This window comes from Electrona antarctica (genome assembly GCF_951216825.1).
Source record: "Electrona antarctica genome assembly, chromosome: 8".
In the NCBI taxonomy this organism is placed as follows: domain Eukaryota; kingdom Metazoa; phylum Chordata; class Actinopteri; order Myctophiformes; family Myctophidae; genus Electrona; species Electrona antarctica.
In genome coordinates, this window is record NC_136789.1 from 6,122,458 (window position 1) to 6,134,660 (window position 12,203).

Here is a 12,203-nt window from a genome sequence, read left to right on the forward strand (position 1 = left end):
ATAACATCTATTTAGCCCTTGCCTTTTCATCTTATTATAGACCACTAATTCAAATGTGTAGGCTATAATTATGAAAAAAATCTAACAACAATAAAAACATTATTTATGATTAACATACTGATGATTGCACCAAAATGGTTGGAATTCTTCCAAGTACACAAATACATATGGCTGAGATTTCAGTTCTTTATTTCTTGTTCTTTCTGCTGGAAAGTTCTAGTCAAATGATTTGTGGTTTGTCCGCAAACGTCTTTCCAAGTTCTCTTTCTTCACCGTCACTGTTCAGTTCTTGCTGATGAGACAAATAATTACAGTAGAATAATGATGAGAGAGCTCTATCCAGTTCCATGTATGGTACACAAATACATATGGCTGAGATTTCAGTTCTTTATTTCTTGTTCTCAGTTCTGTTTGCTGGAAAGTTCTCTGGAAGGTGGAAAAATATGGAGAGATGGCCCCTAGTGTGTGTGTGTTTATAATTAATTAATAATTAATGCTTAACATTAATATTGAATCGATGGATGAAACAAACCCATGCCTAAAATATACATTACCATATTTACAACCTTCAACATATTCAGATTTTTCATGTATTCTACTTTTCAAACACTAGGTGGTAACACAACACAACCTAACAATGTGAGACAAAACCTATATAGCTCAATGGACAAAACAAAATGGGTCACATGGCTGCTGTAAGCAGGTACAAATGGATAACAAATCAAAGGAAATAACGGAATAAATGATTTGAGAAACATAAAAGATTGAAAAGTCTTCCATACAGGTGTATACTGCATGATACATTTAGCAATTACATCATATCATGCTCGCATGTATAAAGCAAGTCCTGCTGATCAGGCCCAGTTGACCTCGATTTCAGATCAAGGTGGAAAGAGAAAAAGATTAGACTATGATTTGTTTGTTTTTTAATTATTATTATTTTTGAGTGGCGCTAGCCCTCCTATATTCAGCTATAGTGTAGATTATTGTCCTAACAAACATTAAATGCCATTGACAAAGAATGGAGAAGTTACGTCATGTGTCTGAGCAAATCGGCTATTTTTGTGTTAACACCAACATTAAATGCCATTGACAATGAATGGAGAAGTTACGTCAAATGGGCTCCATAAGAGCGCAATGTGACATGGATAGCAGGACCTTCAGTCACAAATACTTTTTTAAACTTTTTTTTATGAACTGCACATCATCATACACACATACTGGAGGGGCTCTATGCTACTGTATGTATTTAGTTTTTAGCTTTTATGTTTATTAAATAGGCTCTATGTTTTATGTTGCACTGCAAGTGACTGAGGGGATATCTCATGTTCTTTGTGTATGTAAGTACATAGGGGAAATGACAAATAAAGTGATTCTGACTACTCAACTGGCTAGTGTTTCAACAGGAACAGTGACAAAAGTGATGTCTGCATTTTGATCTATGACAAAGTCATTAATAGGTTAGGAATCTTGAAAATCCAGTTTCAAGCAGTCTCCACATAGGCACGTCAGTCTCCACATAGGCACGTCACATCTGTGACGTAACCCAAGACAAAACAATGTATCCAAAAAACATGAAATTGAAATCCAAAAAGCCCAAAAGACAAATAGAAGTGTGGCACTGACCTACTCGGGAACAATGCAGGTTGGAAATGCATGCCTGTTGTACCCGTGTCAGAGTACCCGTTGTACCTGTCTGTCTGTGTCACTCTCTTCTATGCTGCATCTGTTTCTGTTTTTCCATTAATTTGTCACCTATCTGTGGCTCTGTGCTCTAGCAGCTCTCTCTCCTCCCTGCACGACAGGCCAAAGCAGAACCAGTTCTGCAGGTTGACATCTTTTGTTTTTACCAGCAGTGTGGTATTTGTGTAGCTGAAATTGAATACCATCATCAGCAGAACAGATGCTGTCAAACTGGAAGAGCAACTCATCTTACCATGTGGTGTAGGGAATATATTTGACTTCCGCAAGAAGCAAACAATTGCAAGACCTGCAGTCCTGCACCTAACTCGGTGAACCGCAAAGATTGTTATGCAGCTTATGATTTGAGGCATCTGTCACACAACCGATGGCCCGCCATCACCGCTGAGCTCTGAGATGAATGGCAAACAAACACATCTGATGATGAGTCAATGCAACTGCAAACAGAAAGGCTGTATCTTGGAATTATCTCTGAGAGAGAGAGTCCTTCCTCATGATGCTGAAAAAGATGATCATTTGAACAGAATACCACCTCAACAGATGATAGCCCTTTCATTATCTCCTCTCGTCCTAATGGATATACTACAATATACAGAGCGCTGACTTATGATCTGATCTACCACCTTTTCTGTAGAAAATGTAATTAGGTGGGCATGCTGGGAGTCTCTCCCCCACAACAACTATAATCACATCCAAACCTGCTCCTAAAAATACTGGTTTCATTATAAATGGGGTAGCATCGCATCATCGGTGGTAATGCTCTCCCTTGTGTTTCCACTCTCTTGAGAAAACGCTATCCACATATGGTCTAGCTGTCTGGATGAATATCATTAATAGCCAGATTTATACTTACGGTGTGGTGCGCTGAAAAGAGGAATTCTACAAGCTAACAATGGATACAGTTGTGAGCTTGAAAATCTGCTATTTTCGGTTCGCACAACACCGATGTACGATGGATCATAAATTAAGCATTACTCCTGTCATTTCTCCTGGTAGGATTAAAGTGATGTTGATAATGGGCCGGCATCTAATGGAAAAGACAACCATTCATACAATGTTGATTTATCATTTTGTCAAAACATTTAAATGGGTTAACACATGCAATGTTTGAGTAGAAGGAAAAAACTGTTTCTCGATGCATGGGTGAGATTAACCCCCTTGCCTTTTTGGTGTACAGTGGATATACAGTAGCCAACCCATTTGCTGAACCCAAGAACATTTGCATAATGCCTTTAGACTTATATCCAATAATCTTTCCTACTGGCAGCTTTCAAAAAGAACTCCTTAAAAGAGCTGGTCTGTCTGCACTGAACCATATGAACCATATGTTTTGTCCATTGTATGGGGGAGAAAAATATAAAGAAATTTGCTCTACTCTCATTTTGCCAACAGAACAACTGTTGCACTCTAAAAACAAGGACTTGTTTATTTGACATAATATATTCTTTTGATCTATCCACATACATGTTCATAAAAGTATTGTTTGATGTTGCCAAAATAATTAAGATTGGGATGTCTGCACATCATGACCCGAAATGGAAACTAGAGCACCATAACGTATCAGGTAGCCTAGAGTAGCCTGCATGTCAGTAGTGAAAAGGAAGGAATTACAGAATGAATGCTTGTCCCTTTAGCGAGAATTCATCCATTGCCCTTCATTGGCACCTTCAGCAAATAGCCTATAAAAGGAAAGCCCAAGCCCCCCTCACTTTACTGACAGTGGTGGCCTTCAAAGCCAACATGACAGCTCCATGGTTACATTCCTCAAAAAGAAGAAATGGTACAGTATATCTCCAAACACAAAGAATATCCCATCGATTTAATATCTCAGTGAAGCCTGGAAGAAATAGTGTTTTAGGTCATAGGCCTGTTATAGGGAACAATTGGATTTGATCAGAAAGCCTACCTATGGGTTAGGCTCCCAATTATTATACTAATTATTCTATACTACGATTTCATACATCGTGTTTATTTTATTTTTTTACCACCAGCAATTTTTAGCTGTAAGACTGCAAACATGAAAAAGGAATTTCAGAACAATGCATAATGTGCAGCATGTTATAGGCTCATTGATCAACTACTAGTAGCAACATAGCTTTTGTTACTGTAACAGGTTAGCTGCATGAACTCTTTAGGTACTTGGTGCTTATGAATGCATACTTTCATAAATGAAAATTGCATTTCATCATTCTGGCCCATTGGCCCAGTTATTTGACAGTTCAGTCCTATAAACCCGTATTTTAATTCAAGCGAACTTTCCACCGCACTGCAGGCAGCATAGTCAGCACTTAGCAGGCAGGGTGTGTTTTGTCTATGGCCTTGCTAGCCTACCGTTTCAGCTCAACACTGCCGTCTACATCTTTGTAGCCAAAAGCCAAATAGCCTATTGTATTCATACAGCATGATGATGTAATTATAATGTATGCTGCATTGTACCAGATTGTTACACGCTACACCACTTTGAATAATAAATCATTATTTAAAAAAAACATTCCTAAAACAAAAATGTAAAAGAAAGAAAGCAAAAAAGAAAGAAAGAAATAAACTAGGCTATGGTCCCATGGGCCATGGACCCTAGTATGTCTATGCCAATAGGCCCACATACAGTAGGACTTGGGCACACCTCGGTGACTTATAATATGCTTATAAAATCCCCCTTGTGTGAAGTGAGGGGCGCTATTATCATCATACATCATCATACATCGCATTCCGTGCTCAACCAATCAAATCATCACATTCCATGCTACACACACAAACACACAAAGCTGTGCATTAGCCCGGCAGTCGGAGTTGTGGAGTGGGAAATTTCGTATATAGTCTTTTTTATTGGCCTAAAATATTGTCTACTCTATATACATACATTCATGAATCCACTTGCTGACCGGCTGTCGGTATTGATCCATTTTTTATAGGGGTTTATATGTGACCCTACCATTAACGCAAACATTTCAGAAATGTCAAACTTTCCTTATGCTTTAAGTAGCATGTGACATGTCAAACTAGGGGGTTTTCATGATTCTGAATCGATTCCAAGCAATAGTTTTACACAAAAATCACTCCTTGGGCTAAAAACAGCCATAGACACTTGCATACATGTATGTAGACAATATTTTAGGCCAATAAAAAAAGACTATATACCAAATTTTGCACTTAAACAAAAGAAGCCTGTTGGCTGCCGGACTACATAGGAATTTGTGAAGTATTCATTAAATATAAATCTATGTTGTGCAGACAATGACAATTTGGATCAACCAATTTGGCAATTTAGCAGCGAATTCACGATGCAATTCTGAGAAGCAGGGCAGCAAATCAGCCCTCAGGGCAAGGCTTGCCGCCTTGCCCTGAGTCTCAGTCGATAGCTGCAGTGCTGCAGGGAGGGGCGCTGTCTCAATCTGTGTTTCCTGGCCTGAGGTACGTGTTCAGCATGGGGAAAAGAAGCAGCCTAATTGCTTGTTCGGAAATAGCCTGAGGTAGACTGCCGTCATCTCAATGGGCCTGTGGAGGGAAAGGGATGGCCCCATCCTGTTAAATTACCACCCTGACCTCTGCCCTCACTGTGGCCACCCTGGATGATGCTACTCCGCATGAACACACCGTACTACTATACATGCTAACACGTGTGAACTCACGCACATCAATACAGTACATGGACAAATTTAGTAGGTGGATAGACACACTCAGTGAAAGCACACGCCATGGATGGACACACACACACACACACACACACACACACACACACACACACACACACACACACACACACACACACACACACACACACACACACACACACACACACACACACACACACACACACACACACACACACACACACACACACACACACACACACACACACACACACACAGATTTATCACTGACATCACCATGGTAATAACAGAGATGACCCCAATCACAGAAGGAGAAAAAAGGAAACTAAGGACTAGTTCCCTCACCAAGGCTGCATTTCACTGCTGGCCTCCATTGTACCCTGCTGATGACCTGGCATTGGGGCTTGATTACCTATAATAGAGTCCAGCAGAACTGCAGATTAGAAGTACAAATCACAGTGTAAAGGACCAAGTAAAACCACACTTTCTCTTCATCTGAGGGACCTGGGGTTGATTTGAGGTTCCTTGGCAGCAGTCTCAGAGCTGAGCTTGAGGATTGTAGATAACAGCTACCAGAGCTCACTGCAAGGGAAAAGATCAAAGGACAACACGGTGTGTGCGTGTATGCGTGTCTGATAGTAGACCACTGAGAGAGGATATTAAAGCAGGTGTCCTGCCTCTGAACACATCTGACCTCTCTACTACTCTCTCCTTAGTCCTTACCCGATGGGCTCTTATCTGCTTCAATAACCTATGGAGGTGAGGAGCAACTGAGACAAAGTTAATTCACCACACACACCAAGTATCTCCTGTGGTAAGTGCAAAGTGGATAGCTTAAATTAAAATGTCATGTTCACTTATACGTGTCACCTTGCTCCACCATGAAAGTCCCTGAAACAGAAAAGATCTAAGATGTTGGTAGCCTTTTGAACATCATGTTCTCGGATGAGAAAAATGTCACATGTATCCACTGACCCTATATTGTCCCCTGAGAAGAGAGTGATGCGTTTGTGGGGGAAGTCATTCATCAAAAGTCACATATTAGTCATCAAAATGTCTTGCTGTCAACCACACAGGGTCAAAAGTGTGACCTAACTCCATGCTGAGCTGCTGTAGACTTAGAGGTCAGGCAATAACAGATGATGATAGTAGCCAAATGGAGGGTGGGATTTAGACTTAGAGGTCAGGCAATAACAGATGATGATAGTAGCCAAATGGAGGGTGGGATTTGGATGGTGTGCACATTTACTTCTCCTCCCACACTGGGAAATGAGATGAGCTGACAAATGAGTCTACTACAGCAGCTGGGCAAACCTCATGAGAAATCTTGCGTGTCTGTCTGCTGGTATACACAGAGTGCTTGATTGGCCTGCATTTGGGATGTTCTTCACCTCCACAGATGACTCTATAATATGCTGTCTCTGGACAGAACATGCAGGTTGTTTTAAGGCCAGGTATGTATGAAAGCATGCTGAATCCCACAGCAGTATGTAAATAGAAGACTAATGATTAATGTTAATGTTATACTTTGTTGTACAACCATGTTGCTTGCTGAAAATAAGCTGATTTTGTTTTTGGCAACTGACATAAATTATGTCTTGAGCCTAATTTATACGTTGCAATGCTGTATGATTATGTCACATAACCATACAGCATTGCAACGTATAGATTAGGCTCAAGACTATTGTTTTAGACTCAAGTTAAAATGAGTCTAAAATAATATAAATGCCGGTCTGCAGTCATGGCCATTTCAGACCAAAGGTAGTAAAGTGTATGGAGACATAACATTAGTGTGTCACTGGGCCAGTTGCACACATGGCGCTCACTATACGTACATGCATATTCCAGTAGCCTACTTAGACACCACCGCTCCCTCCACCGGCAACCTAACTGAGGTTTCTAAAAACGGCAAATGCTTTGCTGTGACAGCAAACGGCACATTGGACAACAGCGACTTTGATGACACCACTGCTTTTAGACGGGGAGTTTTGTTAGCAGGGAACGATTCACGCTTTACAAGATAAATCATCCCACTAGAAGGCAGCTTAGACTGTGTACGACCAGATAAGGTTGCCAAGGAAACCCTCCTGAAGAACCAATAAGCCCTCTCCCACCATAGCACCCTCCCCAATCTGTGCAAACAATTAATACCTCACGCGAGCATGAGGGAGCCGCCAGGGAGATGGGCACAAATCCCCATGGGTGCTTAACACAACGCCACTCTCTTTCTGTGAACGAGGATGTAACATGTGTGACAGTGAGCGATATTGTATACATAACTGGTTCTCAAATTATTTCATGTCAAGGATGAATTGTATCTGGCCGTGGAGCCCCATCTGAAACTATTTGGTACCAGGGCAGGGACCCACATAAAAGATTTTCCCAAATTATTCCAAAACTAGTCCATATGTGTTCAGGGATGACATACCCAGTCCCTACCCCTCTCCCTCACTCTCCCCCCACTTATATTGGCTCATGTGACGCATTCCGTCCACACATTTCGTCCAACGTTTCGGTCTTTCGACCTTCCTCAGGCACATGCCTGAGGAAGGTCGAAAGACCGAAACGTTGCATTTGACATTAAATAAAAAGCTCTTGAACCAGCAAGTGACAGTGACAGTCTCCCTCCCTCTCTACAATATCCGAAGTATAAAATAGGGTTAAAGTGGTTAAAGTGATTATTCTGCTGGGGACCCCATGGAACCCCTTCAAAGACCGCTGGTGGTCCCCCGGACTCCACTTTGAGAACCAGAGGTACAAATCTCTGTATATTAATGAGAGATGAGTGGCACAATGTCCATAAATGTGATCTTTACACATGCAGTAGAACACATCACTAATGTGTTTTTAATGAATGTTTTCAATGTGCGGCCATAAAAGTGTAATTATATCCCACCATGTCCATTTGCTGGGACTGTGGCGGTGCTGCTGGAAACAAGTACATAACCCCATGTGCAGAACCTATGGGGAGTCATTAGAATCCATGAGTGACTTGGGCTGACCACAGATCAATGCTCCGGGGACCTATCTGTTACTGGCATCCAATTATGACTATGGATGTCCGCTTAGCAATGGCACTAAGTGCTATAGTTTTTTTTTATTGACCACCTGTCAACTGCCAACACACAGCAGAGCCATTGACTAATAATCAGCTATCGACCTATCCATGCGTCAAGATCATGGGCATGTTGTCAAGTGTACAAAGGAGAGAGAAATATCCTGATAACTGGGTTGCCTTGTAAAATAAAGAGACATGACATTAAAACGTTTCAATCTATATGTAATTGGTTGCCATCTTATGTACTGTAATTACAAGTGATTGTTACCCTTTGTGGATTCTGTGTGGAAGATATGGCATGAGCTAATGGGATTCCCAATATAACCACATACACATGATTTCCAACATAGTAATTTCTTTAGCATTTCACAGTATTCAGCATAGTTAATTAGAAAGCTAATTTTGTACAACTTTGATTAGCCGGTGGCTGGTGATGCAGCTAATTACAAACCACATTAACTAAGGAGAAAATTGGCATGTACAGAAAACAGCTAAGCAAATGTTGACTTCTGACTTCAAAATGCCCATTATGTGAGGGACAATAATACACAACAGCAGGAGAATAACAATGAGCCAATATATCACGTGATGAGACTATAGTGGATCTGCCTGATTTATACTCGGTTGTTGGCCTTGTCGTGTGCCAAATCTGCCAATAATAGCACATGTCAAATCGAGACGCAATGCTAGCTATTTTTAGTGCACAACTAAGTGGAGCTGGTTCAGAAGCTTTCGCATGTTTATGCTAGAGTTGTTGCGGAGATGGCGGGTGGCGATTGAGCATGCCTACTTCATGATTAATTACAGTCATTAAGTGGTTAGAAAGTCCCCTCACCTGGTGCTAGGGTTGAAAATCACTGCTTGATTAAAATTAATCACAGTAGAAGGTGGCAGGAGGCTGAGTCCCTGGAGGAATACCCGTGTCTGTTATTGGAGGAGAGAAAATAGGTTATTTAATATGCTTAAAGGAGTAGTTCACCCAAAACAAAAACTTATTTTCAATCAATTACACATCCCGTGAAGCCTTCAGTTCATTCACGAGTCTCCATTGAGTCTCCTACTGGAAAAAGATTCACATGAATTCAAGCCGAGGCTTCATGGGGTGTGGTAATTGATAGAAATTAGTATTTTCTTGGGGTGAAATACTCATGGTGATGTCAGGGAAACTAAACAAAACATGACTTTTACATTAGTTTTGTGGACTTTTATTATTAAAAAATACAGCACAAAACACGCACAGAAAAAAAAGGGAAAGTAAAATAAATGCACAGCGTGCAAACCTTAAAGATCTTCATACAATATTAGTACACAATTTTAAAATCTACACTTAATAAGATTAGTAGTACTTGTCATTAATGTTGGATTGTACAGTAGGACTGTCTCTCTAATGGCTCTGTACAGTTTGCCTGCAGTTGAAGATCTAACTAAAATACTATATAGAAGTCACTTCCAGCCAGTGAACCCCCAACACACACACACACACACACACACACACACACACACACACACACACACACACACACACACACACACACACACACACACACACACACACACACACACACACACACACACACACACACACACACACACACACACACACACACACACACACACACACACACACACACACACACACGATAAGACCCCAGTGCCCCACCTCAGAGTTTACATAGGCCAAGCACAGCACCGCAGAGCATCTTATATACATACACACATCCATCTTCATTGTAGCGTTACACTGTGTTGTGATTAGAACTACTGTTACTTTGACAGGTTATTTATACATATAGCCAAACATGTCATAAAAAAGCACATCACGTAATGAATTAAAAAACAATATTGTGGGTGCAAACAACATTTCAACTATAAAATAAAAGCACAAGAACAGTGCTGTTCTTGAGTCAACCGTGCACAGGTGGGGGGAGTGGTGGGACAAGGTAACAGAACAACAAATATTGTGTACTGGTCACATTTAGTCCAGTCACATTGAGTTGCTCGCAAGATACTTAATCTGGCACCACTCTCAAGGCCACCTGGACAGCCAGCGTGACAGCTGTGTAGAAGTCAATAGGTACAACAAGGCACAACAGAATATTAATTTGCAGCCTGTGGGCTGTACAGGAAACAAACTACGGAGCACTAAATGTAAGGCTGGAGGATTCATTCACCGCAATGTCATTAATCACAAGAATAGGAAAACAGTTCAACTTTTCTGACTCTTGGCTAGTTTATAATGTGGAGGAGGACAATTTGTGATAGGTGCCTTTGTGACAACTGGTCAGTCACACCTACCATAATTATGTCCAATCTGAGGAAGATATATGGAGTATACTGCTGCATAAACAGGCTCCAGGTCCAGGTTACCTGCTGTATACACACATTACACAGCACCGGTGGTTCACAATTCTCAGGCTTATCACGTTCATTTTATGGGCACTTCTCACTTACGTCCTAGATAGTATGCCTCTGTACACGGGTGTATAATTTCATTAAAAATTCCAATTAATGTCACCAGCCCTGCCAAGTCCTCCATACTGACCATAGAAAGAAGCTTAATCAAGATATTGGCTCCTTGTAATGCAACAGCAAATAAGGAGGGTTAAGTACTTCAGACCTTTAGACCAGGGTCATAGATACCCCAGATAATGAATTAAGACGGGCTGCCATGTGTTGCGTGTTTGGGGGCAGGGATGTTTTGTTAAGGGTCTGAGGAGTTAGGCGGGGGGGTGGGGCGATGTGGTGGGCTGGTTCCAGTCAAACAGAATCAGATGAGAATGCTCAGTGAAGCTGCTTCTCAAGCCGTTTCCCTCTATGTGTTCTTCTAAGAACTTGGGGAGCAGGGGACGGGGGGGTAGTCTTTTGTTTTTACACGGAAAGCCAAAACAATAATCCCCCAATCACAAGAGGCAGTGATTTGCACCGCCCCATTCATCAACCACCAGCCAATCCTCATCTCGCTCCACCCTAAACTAGCCAATTCAAACAGTAAACGGTTTAACAACAAATGGCTGACCTAAATGCTTCCAGGGAGGATAAATACCATATGACATAGTAACGTAACAAGTGTCTTGTAAGTCTAGTAGCAGGGAAGATTGGCCGCTTCGTTCAGTTCATAAATTCGTCATGTCAAATCTTGGTAATGTCTTCATAAAAACCGATCTGCTACATTTAAAAAATACCCAGAGGTTTTCTTCACATATTTTCTTTTGTCTAATGTGGAATTCCTGGAGTTAAATATAATAAAAATGGTAAAAAAAAACAACATATGATACTGTAGTATAGGCATTTCTTCAATCAGACAGTAGCTAGCTGAGCTCTACACTTCCCATCACAAGCCTTCCTCACACTCACGCATACAGTTGTAATTCTATACATACATGCATAGCATACAGATGTACAGATGTATACGTCACTTACTCATGTCCTGAATCTGCTTTGAAACACAGTATTTATATGGGAAGGGCCATCCAAAAAAAAAGAAAAGAAAACATGCATTTTAAATATGTACAATAAAATCTGTATATTGACCATCCAACTGTTTCCACACCACACTAGTATGATGGTGTTTTGTTTTTTTTTGCCTGTGAGAAAGTCCAAGAAGTAAAATTCGTAAAAGTATATGTAGGCTGTCTTCTGTAAATAGTTCATGTGGTTTGGTGTAGTTCCAGCAATGTACCAGTACCACTTTCCTTCTTAGCACCACGCCAGAGCCAGGCCTTCACAGAGGAAGCATCCATTCAATAGCCTGATCCTTCCTCCCAACTTCATTGGCTTGTGTGTGCGTGTCGTCCCCCAACATTGTCCCTTCCCCCTTAGAGAGGAGCAATAGC

The 12,203-nt window shown here is 41.1% G+C and overlaps 1 protein-coding gene across 1 annotated transcript in view; it reads right to left on the reverse strand.

Moving 5' to 3' along the window:
* Positions 1-9,552: 9,552 nt before the first annotated feature.
* Positions 9,553-12,203, reverse strand: part of cxadr (CXADR Ig-like cell adhesion molecule) — a 48,512-nt gene continuing 45,861 nt past the window's right edge. The window contains exon 7 of the mRNA XM_079508214.1: positions 9,553-12,203. This exon is cut by the window's right edge and continues 289 nt beyond it. The gene's annotated coding sequence lies outside the window, so the exon portion shown is untranslated.